Below are 21,240 nucleotides of genomic sequence, written 5' to 3'. Positions count from 1 at the left end.
AGTCGGGTCAAACACACCTTTCATACCAAAGGCTGTGTTATGTGTACGAGCCTTGAGGAAGACTCCACTTTTCTCTTGCGCTGATGTTAAACCCCCCTCATATGACCAACTTAATCAAGGAATATTTAATGTTTGCTTAGTTAAACCTTTTAAACATTCCCTGCCTTTTCTGCCCTCGTTTGTGCGTTTCCATTTTTCTGCTCCCCTTCTTTAAAAACCCATAACTTTCCCACGTACAGAGTTTTAAAAGGGCTTGTTTTCTGTGTAACAAATTGTACTTGTGACAGCACTGTGTGTCACTGTGCGACAACAAAAATTACATCTAACCTTTATTCTTTGAGTGATGCAATAAGTGGGATACCAAATTCATGTAGGTTTTATAGGTTTTGGGGGAAAAAAAACTTCTTTGTTTGGCCATATTCTAATGCTAGTAACTTTTACATACTTTGACATATGGAGCATTTTTGTGCAGGACGTGATGATGTTTACATTTATACCTTTTGTGGGACCATACAACCTTTTGATTATATTATATTAAAATTTTTATAAGATGCAAAATGATAAAAAAAAGAGGCATTTCACACATTTAGAAGCCATCTTCCATTATGGGCTTCACCGCCAGGAAAAACCATGAAACCATTGCTGCGTATTGATAGATCGTGACTTTTGGGACAAGGTGAGCATGTTTATGATTTTTTATTGTTTATTTTTATATCAGTTCTAGGAGGTGGATTATTTAAACTTTATTTTTTTAACTATTTAAACCTAGGGTATTTGATCGATCCTACCATATACTGCAGGATAGTAGTATATGGCGTGACACCGTCACATTGCAACAGATCTGCAGAAAGGACAAGTCCTTGGGTCTTATAAGACCCAGGCTGTCATGGCAACAGATTATGCCTCCCTGATTATGTCACAGGGAGTGATGATCACAGACAGGACGGCGGCACCTATGTACCACCACCACCGGCTGTTTCATGCTGCCAGCAGCATGTAAAGAGTTAACAGCCATGATCTGTACCAGCACCGGTCGCAATTTGCAGCAAACATCTGGTCTGTATGGAGCGGCTGGCACGCTGATACTATACTAGTACAATGTAATATATTACTACATTGTTTTACGGCAAGAGTTTAAATAAATTTTTTACAAATTGACATTTGGAGTGTTCCCCTTGTGATTGTGATGTATAAACCTGTTGCGTTAAGAAATGTAATGTAACATCCAGTTATTTTGAGGAAAAATAGAGGAACAGCACAACATTATGGGGAATGTAAGTATTTTCTAGAACTACCTTGGTGCTTTTAATATTAGCTTGGTGAGTGTATTTTTATGGTCTACTGGACACCTATGATGCTCCCCCACACTTTTAAACAGTGTTAAGTGTGTGTAAAGTCAGTGTTTATTCTTGTAGGATGGAAAATTTCATTAAAAATCTATTAGTGTGGCTTCAGAATATCCAAATATTACAGTAAAGATGGACATTTGTGTTAAAACACGTCAATGGATGAGTGCCTTCTTGCAAAAACAAGGTGATGGGAACAGATAGTTTGGAGATCTTTTGTAACCTTTGAACCATAACCATTCTTTCCACCACTGGATCAGCAGCCAGACAAGAGATTCTTCCAGTAGTCAGAGAGATTCATTGTTTCCTGGACTCTACCCAGTTACCAGCCATAAAATAACAGGGAGGGGGAGGAGTGATTATCTGCCAGGATGGATGCCAATTAAACACATATGTCATAAACGACTCATTAAAATAATTTGGCACTGAGAGTCTGGTTTTAGAAGGTTGAGTGGGCTGTTTTAACCCTTTTAAAGGATTAACATATAATTTCTCTGTGTAAATCTGAATTTTAATATGATTTTTCAAAAGTATTGTAATAACATTCAAAATAGTTTTGAAACATGCAATAGTGCAAAAATGTCAGCTCTACAGCCGCTCTGTTACTAAAAGATAATAAAGCACATAAAGGACAAATCTATAGCACAAGCACATTCCACAGTACTTTACCTTACAGATGTGATGTGCCCTCCATAGCTTTTTAAAGCAACATGATTCTGCAGCACTAAACAATAAGATCACTAAGGGTTGTGCTACCATGTTGTGATATATACAAATAAAAGGAAATACTAGCAATCTGGGACACAAGACTATGTACACCGAGTCATTAGTAGTAATTCTCCAAGAGTATTTTTATATATCTAACGTAGCTGGAAAACCATTCATAGTAAAAGTTCCTGGATGAAGCCGCAGTGTCAAAACTTGAGTCGGGTGAACTTTTTACAATGTTTGTGAGTACACTAAATGTAAAATATACTTGCCTGTTTAGCTGAGTCAATATCACATTATTGCATTGCATGCACTGCTCTGTGAGCAGGTCGATTGTTCACTCCTCAAATTATAGGGTGAGTCCTATTCCCACCAGACTACGCTGACCGGGCACACTTTTTTTTTTAATCAAAATCAGCAGTGAGAGAGATGCTCAACCACATATGGGAAATGAGCCACACTTTCCCCTATTTCCAGCACACAAAATGCACACATTCAAGTGCATGTGGCTATAGCCTACCTGCTAACCCCTGGTCCATTGTTTGTGGCCTACGTGTCATCGGTTTGTTAGGTCCGCACATGCACTGATAATGTTAGAAAAGACTGCACAAGCCACAAACATGGCCAGGAATATGACCTGCTCTGAGTTTTGCATCTTGGGCAGTCGATTTATTGAAAACCGCATACGTCTGAGCCCATTGAAATGCAGTTGTTATTGTGTTATTCATAACAGGGTAACGGACATCATGAACGGTGTGAACTTAGCCTTACATTGCACTCTTATCAAAATGTAAGACTGTCACAGAAACAGTGAACTGGATTGCCATGAAGTGAAGTCCCGATTCCTGTACTGTAATACCAGGTAATCCTTTGGACTTCGGTACTTAGTTTAGCCAGCATCATTCAGTTTGTTAGAAACTTAGAGGTTTCACTTGATAAATGGGTCTAGTTAACGTTTGTCAGACACAAACATAAAATGACAATAATTGTGTTTTTGTGATTTAAAGGGAACTTGTCACCGCAGTTTGAAAAAATTAAGTTGCGGGCAGGTCTTATAGCATAAGGGCAACCTTTCTTCAGCTAATAAAATCTCTGCGCAGAAAAAGAAAAAAACGAACATTTATTCTCTGCCTGGTAACCAGGCATAGAGTCTAGCGAGCCGAGGTGGGTGGATACATACGCGCGAGTCCTTTCCCTATGTCATCTGGCTGTCGGCTGAATTATCACACATATGCCTACGTCTGCCGTGTGCGGGAGCTAAACTAAGCAGTAAAGCCGCGCATGTGCCATAGGCATTTGTGTTATAATTCAGCCGACAGCCGGATGACTTAGGGAAAGGAGGTGTGAGCACGCGACCAGAATCGCACATATGTATCCGCCCACCTCAACTCGCTAGACTCTCTGCCTGGTTACCAGGCAGAGAATAAATGTTAATTTTTTCCTTTTCTGCACAGTGATTTTATTAGCTGAAGAAAGGTTGCCCTCATGTTATAAGGGCCCTGCCCGCAAGTTAATTTTTTCAAGCAGCGGTGACAGGTTCCCTTTTTAAGGATAAATGTAGACATGGTAAGTCTAACAGGAAAACAGATTCATCCAAAATCACGTTGCTTACTATACCAGAAGTAAGTCCCTTTGAAACAGCGTTGTGGTCTTACAAACTTTGTTCATCATTGCAGCCAATCTTTATAGGATATGTAATAAATAGTAGGGTTATATGGCAATTTTGGCCATGATACTGCATACTGGATCTTTATGGCTAATGAACGTGATTGTGTTTGTTACAGCTGTCTTCTTCAAATAATCAGATATTTATCCTATAAGGGCCCCCTGCATGTGGACTTGTGTGCAGAGTATGTATTTCTACGGTTGAATGCCCAGGTAAAGATGCTATCATCCATCTCCTGTCTATATATCTATCATCTACCTGTCTAGTTATCTATCTCCTATATTTGTCTATTTCCTAGCTATATATCTTTTTACCTACCGTATATGCTCGAGTATAAGCCAACACCCCTATTTTTAACACAAAAAACTGGGAAAACCTGATAACTCGAGTATAAGCCGAGGGTGGGAAATGCATTGTTTACAGCCTCCCCAGTATATAGCCTGCCAGCCCCCTGTAGTATATACCCTGGCAGCCCCCTGTAGTATATAGCCTGCCAGCCCCCTGTGGTATATAGCTTTCCCGCCCCTGTAGTATATAACCAGCCAACCCCTGTAGTAAATATCCTGCTTGCCCCAGTATATAGCCTGCTTGCCCCCTAAGTATATAGCCTGTCTGCCGCTCCAGTATATAGCCTGCCTGCCCCTCCAGTATATAGCCTGCCTGCCCCTCCAGTGTATAGCCTGCCATCCTCCTGTAGTATATATCATGCCCCCTGTAGTATATAGCCTGCCAGCCCCCTATAATATATAGCCTGCCAGCCCCTGTAGTATATAGCCTGTCAGACCCCTGTAGTACATAGCCTGTTGCCCCCCCCCCCCAGTATATAGCCTGCCTCACTGTACCCCCAGTATATAGTCTGCCCATCACTCACTGACATCATACTGTGTGCCAATGCTGCAGCAGGATACATGGAGAAGATACCGGAGCATCGATCAATTGAAAGGACCTGCGAGGGTGGGGGGAGTAGTTACTGTGTGTAACTAAAAACTGTTATTATTGTGCGGGGCTAAAGGAGCCTCTTACTGAATGTGACTCTTCATAAAATCGTTTTAGTTTGGGTCCCCACCACTTTTAGTTTTACCCAGGGTCTCACTTTGTCTAGAAACTAGCCCTGCCTAGCCTAAATAGTTTTATCCTTTTTATATGTGGTTTATAATAAAAAGAAACATAATCAATGCCTAGATTTCATATATGAAGAAATATGTTTCCTTTTTAGTCCCCAGTATTCAGGAATCTCTTGTAGCGTAAGCTCTATAGCTATCCTTTGAAATCACATTCATTCTTATCTTTTTACTCTTGGATTCACAAAGGCAAGTTCCTTCCTTCCTATTATCCACTTCAAACATCTCCAGCGATCTCATAATTGTGCTGTACTCTATTCCTACGTACCTTGTTCTCTTCACTTCTCTGACAGAGTTAGATAAACAGATAATCCTCTTCCATTGCCTGGGAGACCACTTTAAGCGGATTAATTGCAGAAGGGTCTTAATAGAATTGTATCATCAAGTGATCTAAGCAGAAGCCATCATGCTGAGAGGCATTCTGTAAATACTTATTAGCTTATACAGAGAGCCTCTCGGGTCCTCAGCCGCTCTGTACAATGTGCAGTGCTCACACTGACTACTCTATTTTCTCTTGTCTGCTTTGTTCTCCCCTCTCCTCTCCATTTCGTATTTCTGTTCTTCTGCTAAGAAATTATTTCCATTCTTCCAAAGGGCATTGACTTATTTTTACATAATGGAGGAAAAATAGCTTTTAGATCAGATTAACAAATGGGCCAATTGTCTTATAACTGTAAACATTCCCGTAATGTCTGTGTATTTTGAATGGTTGCCACAGAACTTAAAATTTATCATATGAGAATCATTGCATCATGTTTGACTCGATAATTTTGCTAAATCTTATGATTCCAGTGATGACCCCAGAGAATATCTTTTACAAAACTCTGCTTAGGCTTAGTGCACAATTCATGTGGATTGCGTTTCTAATTTAAAGTATCAAAAATCTCACGTCTGCTCGTAATTCCACCCCAAATATGAGTTCATTCCACGTTTCATCCACCCAGAGATTTTTACCATGCTCTATGATACTTTTTTTATGACATTTAAAAAATCTTATTACAGGTTTCTACGACTTTCCTAAAAAAGCAGCATGGACACACACTGCAAAAGTAGTAATCAATATAAATATGAAAAAATGTCCATTTATTCTATTAAATGGAATACAATTATCATGCTTAATATAAGGCATGCGAAAGTCGCAATTCCTGGCCATATTTTCTTACCCCCCCCCCCACCCACTTCACCACCTCCACTTCCATGAATGGGGCACCCTTGCTTCATTGCACATGTGCCATGGAAGCAGTTCCATGGATACAGCTCCAGCTTCACTGAATGTGTTTGCAGGCCCTGAGAGCATCGGACCAGTTTGGTTTACACAGTAGACCTAGTGCAATTTATTTTTAAAGCTTTGGAATATAAGACCTCCCCTGAAAATAAGACCTATCGGCGGTCACTGCCCCCCCCCAAGCTATACATTAGTATTAGTAGATCTTGTAGATACTGCAGGAGGTTGTGACATGGGTGAAGAGTTTATGGGATAAAATCACTGACAGTCATATTGCAAATTCTACAAGCAGTTTCCTGGACAAGAAGGGGCAATTAAAGGAAAGTGCTAAATGTAAGAGTGGAGACATGATGGTCTTTAAATAAAGTTTTCTTTGTACAGAAAGAATGGGATTAGTAAATGTATTTTAGATTGTTGTACATCGAAATAAAGTCACAGGACTTTCTTGATAGAATCCAGATGGATTATAAATGATCATATATATGTGCCGATCAGCCACAATCAGTCCTGTAAGTTTCAAGATGGCTTCTTCCTTTAATAATAATAATAACAACTATATAATAATATAGTGCACACAGATTACGCAGCACTGCACAGAGCTAGCCAAATCTGTCCCTGTCCCCAATGGGGCTCACAATCTAATCATCCTACCAGTATGTTTTGGAGTGCTTTGCATCAGACTTGTTTTGCAACATGTACTACAGAAAATTTATTAGACGGAGAACTGGTGAATTTGAAGGCCAAACAAGACTCTTATATTCCAAGCTCATATTCCACATATCATTCCTCAGTTTCTTTACAGTGTGTGGTTCCGTTGGGGAACTGCTGCCATGAAGGGATGCAGTAATGTTTTCAGAGATGGAACCTTCTGATCCTGGGACCTATAGTTATGCAGCAAAACATAGCTGGAACCTTACTTTACCTTCTGCCTTACCCTGCACTTTGTCTCATGGTGCATCCAGTTGTCTTTGTTTTCCAGGTAGATAAAGGACATGGCCTTCACTTTCTGCATTGTGAAAGATAATTAAATAACAAGAGACTGCATCCTTCCATTATATATGGTAGGTACATTTCACATTGGAAAGGATGTTAGCCGGTATATTTCCAAATGTGAACTGTGTTGTTTAGAAGAGTGAAGACGCAGTCCGGTGTTTAACCACTACATAATCTGCCGTGTGAGAGGGAGGTACATAGGCTTGTTAGATATTTAAATTTGTATAGTGTGACGATGCAAACAAATATGGCATAAATACAGGTTTGTCTTCATATACAGATATATATATATATATATATATATATATATCTATCTCAAATTATTGACATACTTTATGTAATTTCTTAAGAATTTATAGAGTAATGTCTATAAACTCCTGATTCATGAATTCCTACAAATAACTTGAACAGCAGGTACGCAATACTCTTCCTCTGCCAGATAAATATAAACCGCAAGTACATTTTCTGACCGTGAAATTGTTCCAGTGATTAATAGATGTGTGGTAGGCTTTTCTTTTCACTAAGGGTTCCTCAGGGGCCCATGTGGTGTACAATCTACTGTAATGCTTTTTAGAGTTGAACGCCTTCCAGTATTCGCGTGGGGTTGTAGATGCGGGAGCTCCCTCACATGCTTAAAGCTGGGGCTGTTTTTTTTCATTTGTCTGAATGGCTTCTGAGGAGTCATTGTACAATTAAACTGTTATGGAATTAACTTTGATATATATTAACAGAAAATATAGACTGGGTTAGGTTTTAGCATTGTAAAAAGCATATATAATGCAAACTGGATTTAAGTGTAATAAAGATTTAAAAAAAATAGTTTTTCAATGAAACTCATGGATGGTATTGTGTCCCAGGGCTTCTTGGGTCACTGAAATCAGTCTCAGATACAAGTGTTAATTATTTTGCCAGGTGAGCCCAATTAAATGAAAACTACTTAAGAAGGATGTTCCACATTATTAAGCAGGCCACAAGTTTCAAGTAACATTGGAAAAAGAAAGGATCTCTCTGCTGCCGAAAAGCATCAAATAGTGCAACGCCTTGGACAAGGTACGAAAACTTAAGCCTGATTATTATACTGTAAAGAGATTTGTGGCTGATTCAGAGTACAGATGGATTTGTGCAGCTAAAGGTAGAATAAGGAAGGTTTCTGCCAGACAAGTTCATTGGATTAAGAGAGCAGCTGCTAAAATGCCATTGCATACCAGCAAACAGATATTTGAAGCTGCTGGTGCCTTTGGAGACCTGTGAACCTCAAGGTGTAGGATCCTTTAAAGACTTGTGATACATAAACCTTCTCTTCCGCCACCCTTAACCAGTCCTCACAAGCAGAGACAGTTTCAATGGGCCCAGACGTACACGAAGACTAATGGCCTGATAAGTGTGGTGCAACCCTGGATGGTCCAGATGGATGGAGCAGTGGATGGTTGGTGGATATCCACCATGTCCCAGCAAGGCTGCAACATCACAAAGGAGGTGGAGTAGTCATGTTTTGGGCCGGAATCATGGGGAGAGAGCTGGTTGGCAAAGTGACCTCGGCAAAGTTCTGTATATACTCGAGTATAAGCCGAGTTTTTCAGCACAAAAAATGTGCTGAAAAACTGTAACTCTGCTTATAATCGAGCCTATAATCGCGGCCCCATACCCCCGCGGCAGGTCCACTTCCATACATCGCGGCTCCAGCATCGGTTCTGTGTCCCTGCACGGTCCTTCGCAGGCATCATGACGTCAGCCACATGCTAACATTCTAGTGTGTATTCCGGCATCGGCACACACTATGATGTCAGCGAGTGGCTGATGTCATGGTGCCTGTAAAGGACCACGCGGGGACACGGAGACAATGCTGTAGCATTGATGGATGGAAGAGGACCTGCCAGGAAGTGAGTACACTTTTTGTTTTTTTTACCTACCGGCATTATATTGGGGGGAAGGGAAGTGAGTACACTTTTTGTTTTTTTCCTACAGACTATATACTGGGGGCAGGGGCTGGCGGGCTATATACTAAAGGGGCTGGCAGTCTATATACTGGGGGGCTGTGACCAATGGATTTCTCACCCTTAGCTTATACTCAAGTCAAAAGGTTTCCCCAGTTTTTTCATGTTAAAATTAGGGGTCTTGGCTTATACTCGGGTTGGCTTATACTCGGGTATTTACAGTATATAGAGTTTCTGACTGACCACTTTCTTCCATGGTACAAAAAGAAGAATTGTGAGTTCAGGAGCAAAATCATCTTCATGCATGACAATTCATCTGAACACATGTTCAAACTATTACACTGCCATACTGCTGTATGGCAGTGTATTACAGAGTCAGCCTATGCACAATGACAGGGGCTGCTATAGAGGCAATCGGCACCCCCTGAAAATGGTGGGGGGCGATCGTGGGACACGCACAGAAGCCCTAAAGGGTTAAATAGCTGGGATCGCAGCTGTCACATTCCCAGCTGTCACATGGCAGTCCTGGTTGACGTATGCAGTTGTCACAATGACAGCAGTGCAGGACGTAAATGCACGTACAGGGATGGGAAATACCCCCCCACCCATCTAAACGTACATTTACATCAAAGTACATTAAAGGCTTAACCTGTTCAGTGTGTTGTCCCTGGTGCTGAACGCATAGCTGATGGTGCTTCATCCAATGAAGAATATACAGATTTCCTATATTCAACTTTTGAACCACAAGAGATATTGTCAATCTGATCACAGCAATCCATATCTGAGACAATTCTGGTCTTGACTACCTTCCTATTGTTAAAACATGATTCAATATGGTGGCTGTAAAGCTGGCAGCATTGTTCTAGATCTAAGATATAAGTCTCTTCACCTATTACTTGCATGAAACTTCAGAGAATTAATTTCCCAAAAAATAAAAATAAAATACATATAACATTTCAAACTTCATCTCCTCATTAGATGTGTATATACTATATGTCTATTGTTACTTACTTGTAGAAATGTTATGTGAGGACACAGTAAAAGACCACACATATTTCATGTGCACAATGCAAGTGACAAGTTGTGGTTTTACTGTTTATAGCGGTCTTCATTGACTAAGAAACATTTCCGTAAAATGTATGCAAATGTTTATCCTAGGACATCACATTTAGAGGAGCTGTGATAGATTTGACAATTATGCACTTACTGTATGTAGAAGACGTGATGTTTTTAGTGTCATGAACAATGGTTAAAATCTTAAATTATCATATTTTAATATAGTACACATATTAACATATGTAGAATCTGCTTCTTTAATGGATGAGAATACTTTAAATCTATAACAGAACAAGCATATTCTGTGCTCGAAGGGCTCTGCAGTCATTAGTGTTTGCCCATCACCTCCATCATAATCCCCCCTCCCTTATGAGTCCGTGGCATGCCCCTCCATCCATCTACACGGGAGTGTTTATGATATTGAGGACCTGCAGACAATAATGACTGCACAACCCCCTCCATCTGCTGGAAACCAGCAGAGATGGGACCTGACAAGATGTCCCTTATCGATGGCCAACGAGATAACATGACCCGCTGCTCCCAGCGCCTCCTAGCAGTTCCAAAGAAGGTTTATATCGTCACCACATGGGAGAAGTTTTATGCTAAGCACCCATTTTAATAGAGTAGTGTGTAAACTTATTTATTTAAATAATGATAATTTTCCTTTTCCTATTTTGTTTTCTTAAATATAAAAATAATACATCAAAACAAATCTTTTTGTCACACAACAAAAATTATTCTGATAGACCCAAAAGATCACTACATTTCCAAAAAAGGTAGATTTGTTAATTTGGTACCAAAAACCTATGGCATTTAGGCCAGAGCCCATGAGCAAGTTTGGTGGAAGGAAAATTCTATGCGTGCGTTCTATGCGTGACTTTACTGGACTGGATCACTGGACTGAATCACTGGACTGAATTGAACTCAAACACTGGACTGAATCTCTGGACTTGCTGGAATCACTGGACTGGACTGAATCACTGGACTGGACTGAATCACTGGACTGGACTGGACTGAATCACTGGACTGACATGCTGAGTTCAGGCCAATGCTGCAACTTCAGTCTGGGAAATCTTTCCAGCACATGGAACATTTTCATGGACTGAACATGCTCTTGGGCAACTGGTTAAGAAGTGTCTCTAGAGCAGATAAGTACATACAGTGTATTTGCATATGTATAGGCTTTTCTGATACGTATCTATGTTTTTCTTTTCCAGTACTTTTGGATAGCCTGTACTAGTCTTAAACTTGCAGGATTTTTTTCCCTAATAACACATATTGTACAGAATCTCTAATTCAATGATAAGTGCACTGTTTCAGTAAGAAAAAACGTTGTTGTTCCAATGCTTTGGCATATCCATGACAGTTGAAAAGTAGACGTTGTATCAATCCATTTTGTACACTGTCATGACTCTGCTGTTTAGAGTTTCCTTTCTGTTTTCCACTGCTTTGCTTACAGAGCCTCCAGTGTCTGGTACATATTTACATAAGAACTTGGCATATGCTTCCTTTTTTTCTTAATCTCTTTAGAAATAATGCAAACTGTTCCAGATATAGTAAGAACACAGGACTATGAATTATTGTCCATACTATGTTTTATAAAAAGGGATGCAAAGGCTTCATAATTGGTCTGTGGAGCTTTTCTTAACTTGATATGGCTTCTTAGGCTAAGTTCACACTACCATTCAAACCTCCATTCCTTACTTCCATTAAAAAAGTAAAGAACAGAGATTTAGCATATCAATTCATTAATCCCATAACTGCCTAAACTGAATATAACAGATGACGTAATATTTATATTATATTTTTAATTGATACATTAAACTTTACTTTTTGGAACAGTGCTATGAACTTAGCCTTACGGTCACTATATATATATTAAGTCTAATGAAATGACTATACCAGCTGACTCCATAATTTATCATATGCTTCACTGGTGTGGACTCCTTATAGTCAGGTGAGGTCCAAGTCCTCGAGATGGAACCTTAATCTCGTCTTGGCTAAGATCCTCTTGGAAGTTTTGCACAAGCATGCACAGTTTTTGCCATCCACATCGCTTAGAGAACAATTGTCTACTATGGTAAGTTGTCGTAAACCTTATTATGCATTGCTTAACTTAATCTTAACACTTTCATTTGCTGCATTTCACAAAATATGGAACTGGGATCCTACCCTATAATTGCTTAGGCATTCAGCTTCATCTGTATATAAAGATAAAGCATTTACCAGCTTAACAGCTGGCCCAATATTTCTGGTCAACTGTGAAGTATACGACTGCCCATCAGTTCAGATGCATGTCAAGCTGCCACCTGCTATGAATGGTGGGGTACCTAATTGACTGATCTACATAGGCTGATAATATGGTGTCTGATAAAATTAGTCCAATCCAGTCCAATAATATCCGGTGGCCACTCCACTAGTGGTTGATGGTCACGTAATACATTTTATTGCGGTTATTGGTTTCTTTGGCGGCAGCCTCTTAGTTTTACTCTCATTATTCCAACCATGACATGGCAGCTGTCATGCTGGACCCATGGAAGGTGGAAAAACTAATTGTTTGATTTTCTTTATCTTAATGTCTCTAAAATCCCATGTTCTCTAATGTAACATCATTTTGTCAGCAAAATCTCTTTAAAAGAGGAAAAATCTGCATTTGCCCGATCACCAGCTTCAGTGGATGTATCTGAAATGTATCTTGATAACTTGTTATTTCGCAGGGTTAAAAAAATGTGACAAAATGTAAATTCTAGTGCCTGAAGAAAGACAGACAAAGGGTTGAACTTTTTACTAATCATATTCTTTGTTTTGTTAAAGGAAACCTTAGGAATCTTGCTTCCCACAAGCAGTAGTCCTGTATGAACAACTGAATGTTAGATATTAAAATCAATCACCTCTATTCATGGCAGCCTGAATTTTGGGAATATAAACAGTTCTAGTTAATGTTCTCTTTATGTAAAACTTGGCCTGTAGGACATAAACCAGCACATCTCTGGACCTTCTTCATTACCCTGTTTAGAAAACTCTTCATGTTACGCTTTAAAATGGGTGAATATCCCAGAGAAAAGTGTTCTTTCCCATCCAATGATTTTCAATCATACATCTCATTCCAAATCACCTCTTTTCTTATTTATAAGGTCATGGTGATTTCATCAAACTTTCAGAGAAAACTTATCTATCAAGCTCTGTTTCTTTTCCCCCACCTCTAAACTCACATTGTCTCTGAAATCTCTCCTTTCTATGGATCTAGATTGGTGAATTAATTTGACCACTGCATGGCTAAAATCTGTAATTAATGTCTATGGACAAAAATTATATGATGCCAGCATGTCATGACTGTTTGTTTCCAGGATTTTAACAACGCAGAATATTCAGAAAGCACCAAGATGTAGACTTAGTGAATATGTTCTGCCAATTTTACCATACAATCGCCTGATACAGCCTATGATTCCCCAAATATGATTGTTCTAGCAGATCAACGTATTTATAAAACATATTCCCTGCATTCCAGAAGCTCATTCTTAATGTATAACAGCCCCTCAATTCTTAAGAAAAGTACACTCATCACCTCTTTTATTTGAATTGCTTCTTGTCTTCGCGTTGGTTTAAATGGAACATGTCAGACCCAATCTGCATGTCATTCACAAAGCAAGTGCTGAATAGATTGATATAAAGTTTACTCATTTAGACCCATATTGTTTCTATGTTGGAGGGTCTAGTGGGTGGATAATTCTTTTTAGGGAGGACAAAGTCAAAAACGTAGTAGAACCTCCCGATGGACACCTAAGCATAGAAGAGATACTACCTGATACTTCCTGTCAGTATTACAGGAGGTAATTTTTTTCAACCAGAAAAATTACCTTGACTATGATGACTTAGGAAGGGTAAAGATATCTAGCACTATATGCATCTCCCGAAATCCTGAGAACCCACCTTTTTAGGATCACCTTCAATGCACAATAACTGCACTGCTCTGCTCCCCCCCCCCCAATAGATTGTGAGCCCTCACGGGCAGGACCCTCCTTCCGCTTATCTACTGATCACTGTAATTTTGTATTTGTACTTGCATTTGTTCTTGTCTTAATGTACTGTATGTGAACCCCTTACTAATTGTACAGTACTGTGGAATTAATGGTTCTCTATTAATATTAATAATGGGGTCACTGTGACTAATTTATTACTTTAACAAATTTGATTCAATTAACAAATCTGCAATTATACAGTTTGTATGCAATTATACATAGATATATTCTGTTTTGTGCAGAGAAAGTTTAAGCACAATTAAATGTTATTCTTACTGTTACATGTGAATGAGCCACATTACAATTTTATTTTCTAGAATGGTCACTAACATTTTGACAAACTGCAAAAATTAGAAGTCCAAGTTTCTATAAGAAGCCTTTTGATATACCTTCTCTCTCCTTTCACCCTAATTTACTTTTTACTTTAATATCTCTCTGAATTCTGTTTTACAGCACGGAAGCTGAAGTGTAAAATCTAGAAGGTCTATAGAGGAGAAAGGGGGAGCAATAACTCCACCCATAGCTGAAAGTGCAATGCAAAATCACAGACAAGGCTGCAGAGGTTAGGGCTGTTGAAAAATTAAGATTACAAGTCGCATAATGACCAGAGATGGCGTTACATGTATACACACTGGACTACCAATTTCTACAAAGTTTGTTGAAAGCTAAAGCTGCTATGTTTTATCAGATTTCTTTTAGATAATTATTCATGTGTGCAGAAGAATTGCGACATACGTCTTAAACAGATATTCTTGGACTATCTTTTTTCATATCCTTAGTGTAGATAATCATTATCATTAGGTATCAGACGCCTTTTACCTCCACCGCTCACATGTATAAAGCAGTCGTAGTGCTCGTGTAAGTACTGCTTTTGCTTCACCGGCCCAGCTTAGACATTGGCTTCAACTGCAATACCAAACACAGTCACCACATGATATACAGCGCTGTGGTAGAACTTAAAAGGGTCACAGCACTTGTCTTCAGCAGTGATCCTTTTACAGATGGAGTGACCAACTGTCTCTTAAGTATTATTAATTTGGTCAGGTGGAGATGGTTTATGCTTTATATTTTGCCAGTCTGGCTAATCTTATCTACTGACATAAAGACCACATACATAATATTTATGGTATCCTAATGCTTAGCTCATAAAACTTCAGATGTAAGCATGGCATTGGATTTCCCACTGAGATGTAGATTTGAGGAGGGTGTTAGGATAGAAGGATTAGGTACACCATTGTTAAATTGATCCTTGTGTCACAACATGATGTAAAATCTGAGCTTCCCACTAGGTTAATACCCCTATTTATCAATACTGCTGTTTTTGTGTTCTCTCAAAGTTAGAAAATGACAAAAGCTTTAAGTAGTGGTAAATTTCGGAACTACCACCCTTAAGGTTTCTTTAAATACCTCAAAGCAACAGGGATTAACTTAACCAATGTAAAAGGCTTCAAAATATCATCAAATTTCTTGAAAATAATGAATGGTCTCTGTAGAGGAGGTCATTTAAATGCCTCAGAATAACTAAATTTTAAGTGCTTGACGCAAAAGTGAAAATAGCTTTTTTCCCCCACAAACTTAGGATAAATAATGAACTAATGTATATCAGAAAAACATTGGATGGGTGATGCTTATAATTGAGGGGTACTGTTTAGTGCCTTAAAATATCCTAAAAAACGTCTAACCCCAATAACAGTTAAGCATACATCTCATTAATTAAAATATAAACAAACTCAGTTTTAATTCAATGCTAGGCAAACTATGTAAGCTGGTCTGTATGTATGTATGTATGTATGTAGGTATGTTTTATACAACTTTGTTCATTGGATTTATAGTCCGACTATAGTCTATAGGGAGATTACAACATTTTGGTTTAGTCTGTTTTATCTATTGTGGTGCATCTATACCCTCATATATAGTGTATTGCCTGGCAGGTGATCAGCTGACCCATGTGTTAGATTTTTTTTTTATATTCAAAATTTAATAGAGAAATAAAAGCAGGCTTTACATAGTATGAGATGTAGTATCAATAAGATACAGCAAATCATGATAGAGTGGTTAATTAGCATGGCACAAGTTACATGGGTAACACAGTAATAAAATGTAGTCTAAATGTCACCAATATAAGTTAACCTTGTATGTATGAGGTTAGGGAGACAATTTTGTGCATCAGTTTGGTCAGTTACATTGGTGTCCAACTGTGCAACCTCAGGCATAGGTAGTGAAGCCCAGTGAGCGCTGAAAGGTAATCGAGGGTTCCCAAGTGTTGTGGTACCTCTCAGGTCGTTTGTCAGAAGACAACTGCATCTCCTCCAGCTGATGGAGATGTAGTAGCTCCTGTAATCAGACATTCATGGAAGGTGTTTCTGTAGACTTCTGTAGTCTGGGTATGACTGTGCAAGCAGCAATGAGCATTAAGCCATTTAGAGAGTTTTTAGCCTTGTGCAATAAAAGTGGGAGAACTGAGAGCTAATATCTGATATTAGCGCAATGACCTTCGTCCATAAAGGGCAAATGTTGGGGCAGTACCACCAGATGGGTTTCATGGTATCCCCCGGGGCCCCATATGTCAAAATGGAGGGGAAGATGGTGTGGAGTCCTAAGGACACCAAGTACCACCTAGTCTGAATTTGATCACTCAGTGGACAGTGACAATTTGTGACACAGGGTGTCACCTCAGTCATCAGTCATCCTCGCTCAGTATCAGGCCGCTCTCCCTCTGCCAACTGTCCACAAATGGAGGCTTGGTCCAAGTCTAGTTGTCTAGATTGAGTGTGTATAGCTTGGTCGGAGCAGCACTTCTACAATGCTACTCAAAAGGAGATCTCTGAGAAGGGACAGTTGATTTTTGAATCAGGAAAAAAATTGAATCATTTGGTTATATTTCTCCAGAGCCTTAGTGGAAGCAACGTCCCCCAGAACCTGAGAAAGGGAATTTAAGGATCGTTTGTGGCAGGTAATAGGCTCAGTAACCCTCAATGGATCGAAGAAACTATCTGGAGCAGCCCTAAAGGAAATCTGGATTATTGGTAACCGGTGTCAGTGGTCCATCACAGGTTAAGAGCTGAAGGGGGCCTGTGAGGCATCTACAGACGCGCATGTTTGCCACTGTTGTGGTACAACTTAACATAAGCTGGAGACCAGGGCAAAGCTGGTAGGGGTAATGGTGCTAGCAGTTGCTCCAAAGCAAACTATAATTTCCCTCCACTATTGTGAAACCAGTCAAGTAACTGGGCTATTACAGAGGCCACATAGTAGCCCTTGAAATCTGGCAAGCCTAGCCCACCTTGGGTCTTCCTTCTAATTAGGGCATTCTGGCTACCCTTAGAGGAGCACCAAAGAAAGACCATAGTTAATCTAGTTACCTGAGTGTAGAACAACTTGGGAAGGAGCGTCGGAATCATTTGAGACAAGTATAGGAACTTGGACAATACAGTCATCTTGATCGCTTTGGCACGTCCCAACCATGAGAGATGGTTCTTTGACCAAGAGTCAATGTCGGATTTAATGAGTTAAGAACGTGGGCAAAGTTTAATATGTATGTATCCTCAAGATTCTTTAGGATTTGTATGCCTAAATGCTTAAGGTTTAGAGTCTCTACATCAGAGCAGGTAGAGAAGTGATGGGATCAACAAAACATTGTCGGCACTAGCCGAGCATTTGTAGTGTTGACCCCCCCCCCCCCCCCACTGAGACTCCCTTGATAGCCAGATTTAGGTTTATTGCCCACATAATGTTACATAATGAACAGCACAATTTGAACACATAGGGGCTCATTTACTAAGGATCCGAACACCGCAATTTTCATCGGGCTTGGCGCACGCGATCGGATTGTGGTACATCAGCGGCAGCTTTCATTCGACAGAAATCGGGGGGCGTGACCATGTTACAACCTGACGGATTCTGAAAAACCCTAGAATTTAAAAAGCAATTTGTGTCGCAAGATCAAGCACTTACATGCACCGGGAAGATGAACTCCGGCGTACCTTGGCGCAGCTGTGACACCTGCTGGATATCGGGCGCACAATCTTAATGAATGCCGGCAGACCCATATCCTTGTCAGACAACACGCCACGGGATCGCAACTGGACCGGGTAAGTAAATGTGCCCCATAATCATGTGTTCTTAAGAACAAACCTAAATAACCTTTGCTGTATGTAACCCAGGGACTGACTGTATCCCTGATCCCCTGCATGCTCCTGTGTCTAGCAGCTAAATCTGGTGAAGACAAACATGAATTTACTAAAGGAAACTATGCCACAGATTTACTGATTCACTGAGTGCAGTTTGCCTCACATATGTGCAGAGTGCACGTTTTTTCTGTCTTGTCAGGCACAATTCAGCCACGACACAAAACTGGCGCTGACACTTTATGAATACATGTGCACATTCTTTTAAGTGCAAAGTCAGACAGAAAACTGGCGCAGGCAGAATAATAGATTTGTGGCTATGACTTTATGTGTGTTAGACTTTTCTCCAGCTACTAACTTTTTATAGTAAAGATTTCTGATGTACTGGTGAGTTGCTGTGCCCTGCTTTATACTTGACTATTGGATTTCATACCTAAGAGCCCTCATGTTTATGTATAGGAATTGCCTGAAAACCACATAGATGTGAATAAGCCGTAAGGCTTTTACACACAGGTGGTTTTACTTCATTTATGGCGTCTGAATATTGGTGTGATCATTTTTCTTGACTGGGGAATTTTGAAATCATTTATGTCACCCAATCTGACTCTGTATGTACAAGAAATGCGATGCATGCAGATAATTTAATTTCATCCTGATCTCTTCTCAGTTCCACATTAGTCTTCAGAGTCTCTGAGAACTGGTTTTCTTTTTGTTTTTTTACATCCAGGAAATCTTACATCACTTTGCGCAAGCAGTCAAGTAGTTAACAGCCTTTGGCTAGAGACCTATGTTTCCCTCATGTTTAGAATTAATAGACTTGTATCCCTCATCTAAAATATCCTCCTGCACCAAGGTCTCCCACAGGTTACACAAATATTAGTTCAAACAAGTCAATAAATCTGCTCACAAGAGGCAAATGTATCTGCAGTTTTCTATCTCTGGAAATAAAGGAAGGAGCATATTGAAGCCTTATGTAGAATGCTACGGATGGTAAAATATACCAACGTCTCTTATAAAAGAAATGTATAACACTGCATTTTTCTTAACAATTTACCCCCATTACCTTTATCTGACTTGTGAAAACAGACAACCAGGTGTGAGGTTGTGGGCCTGATGATGCAGACATTGATGGAGATGACTGTTAACAAGTGGTTGTAATTGTGTATTGTATCTTATACCAGGAGGAACACTGCATCTTCTATTCAAGTATGATACACACATTATCCTTCATTTCTGTGGATGTGTTATATGCAATACGTCTCATGCACACAGACATTAACAATTTTATTGCATGCTGTTATATGGAGGATATTACTACTCATAGATTGTAAGGCTCTTGTGAGTAAGGACCCTATCTCCTATTGTATCATCACACCATGTTATCAGTCTGTAATGCCTTATCTTATCTGTGCTTCATTTTTGATTTTATTATTTAAAAAAAAAATAGATTAAAGGAAATCAGCCTTCAAAATCAAGCATGATAAAAAAAAGGGACACTTACTCATAGATCCAGACACCGTGACTATGGTAATCTTCTTATATTAGTTATCTATGCCTTCCTTCCTTCTAAAATCAACTTTATAACTATGCTAATGAGCCTGAAGGGCTCTGGTGGGTGTTCCCAGAGCCCCTCAGTGCTGTAGCTTCACAGGCTGATGCAATGAGCGGAGGAGGTCTCCACTACCCCAAATATCCCCCTGATTGTAACAAACCAAAGAGTAAAGCAGAGGTTTGTGAAAGAAGAAAGTTTGTGTATGTAAAAACAGAGCACACAAGAAATCGTGTTTTTTTTGTTGTCAATATCGCATTTTAATTCCCAGCACACAATATGGGGCATAGAATACTTACACCAGGTAGTACAATTGTTACACAGAAAATAATCCCTTATAGAGCTATGTGTACATAAAAATGTTGTTTATTTTTTTAGGGTGGAGAGTAAAAAACAGAAACTCAGAAAAGGCCACTTTTCACCAAGGTTACCATTTCGTTTATATTGAAACATGTAAATGTATTATCACTGTACCTTCTCGATGTTTGAAGGCGGTATATATCCTTGGTACAGTTTCATATGGCCAAAACAAACATATAACTGATCTTAAGTAAATTGATGCCTTATAGAGAGAATCATAACTTAACAAAAGTGATTACCAGCATCATCCATCCAGATCAAAATGGATTTATTCTAGGTAGAAGGACAAGTTAGTGTCCGCATAGAATGTAGATGACTATTGAGATGGGTGGGAGAAGTTTGTGCTCTATCTTGTCTATTGATGCTATTGAAGCTTTCGACAGGGTGGCGTAGAGAATTCTTTAGAAAGTTATGCAATGTTTATCAGTGGGCACCCTTATTTATATACAGTAGGTTAAAAGTTTGTCAATTTTGGTTAACACTTTAGTTTATAGTTACATTTGGTTGAGATATCTTTGTTGCCCCTAGTTCCAGAGATGATGAACTGTGTTTCTAGAGAAGACACGTATATCTGCTCATAGAAAAGTAAGCAGCTCGCTAGCCCTCTCGCAGTTAGAGCATTGGTTAATCTCTTGCTTTATCGGATCATAACGATAAGCTAGCAAAATAAGTACTATGCATCGACATGATCATCAGACCTAGCTTACAGGGGCATATTCATGAGGGGGGTCCGAGGCGCTCCTCAGCTTCAACCCTTGGATCGTCACTCCAACACCATATGCCAGGCTCAATGCTGTAGTCACCGCCTTCTCAACCGCCCTCATGAATAAGCCAGACCGCTGTAAAGAAGATCTGACGATCAGACCGTTTCCTAGCTTATTGGTATTTTCCGATAAAGCTAGAGATTTAACAATGCTATAACGGGGGGAAGGATAGGTAGCTGCTTACTTTTCTATGAGCAGCTAAAGTGTTTTAATGACCTGACAGTTTTCCTCTAAGATTTGGGAAAAAAGTGTTGGGAAAAGATTCCCCTATATGAGCTGGATAAAATAGATTTTTTTAAATGATAATATGACATTTTTGACATTAAAGAAAAAATATGGGGGTAAAGATTATTTAAGGAATTTTTAATTATC

At 39.4% G+C, this 21,240-nt stretch overlaps 1 long non-coding RNA gene across 2 annotated transcripts; it reads left to right on the top strand.

The window, feature by feature from the left end:
- The first annotated feature begins 954 nt into the window (after window positions 1-954).
- On the top strand, window positions 955-14,813 carry LOC140116680 (uncharacterized). Of its 2 annotated transcripts, none has more exons than XR_011852900.1 (3): window positions 955-1,274; window positions 2,788-2,916; window positions 14,522-14,813. It is a non-coding gene; the product is annotated as an uncharacterized lncRNA (long non-coding RNA). The 2 variants fall into 2 exon arrangements; XR_011852901.1 differs by lacking the exon at window positions 14,522-14,813 and adding an exon at window positions 11,267-11,331.
- Window positions 14,814-21,240: the final 6,427 nt, after the last annotated feature.

This window comes from Engystomops pustulosus, chromosome 2 (genome assembly GCF_040894005.1).
Source record: "Engystomops pustulosus chromosome 2, aEngPut4.maternal, whole genome shotgun sequence".
NCBI classification, from domain to species: domain Eukaryota; kingdom Metazoa; phylum Chordata; class Amphibia; order Anura; family Leptodactylidae; genus Engystomops; species Engystomops pustulosus.
Note: the sequence above shows the minus strand (reverse complement) of the source record. Positions and strands in the feature narration are given on the sequence as shown.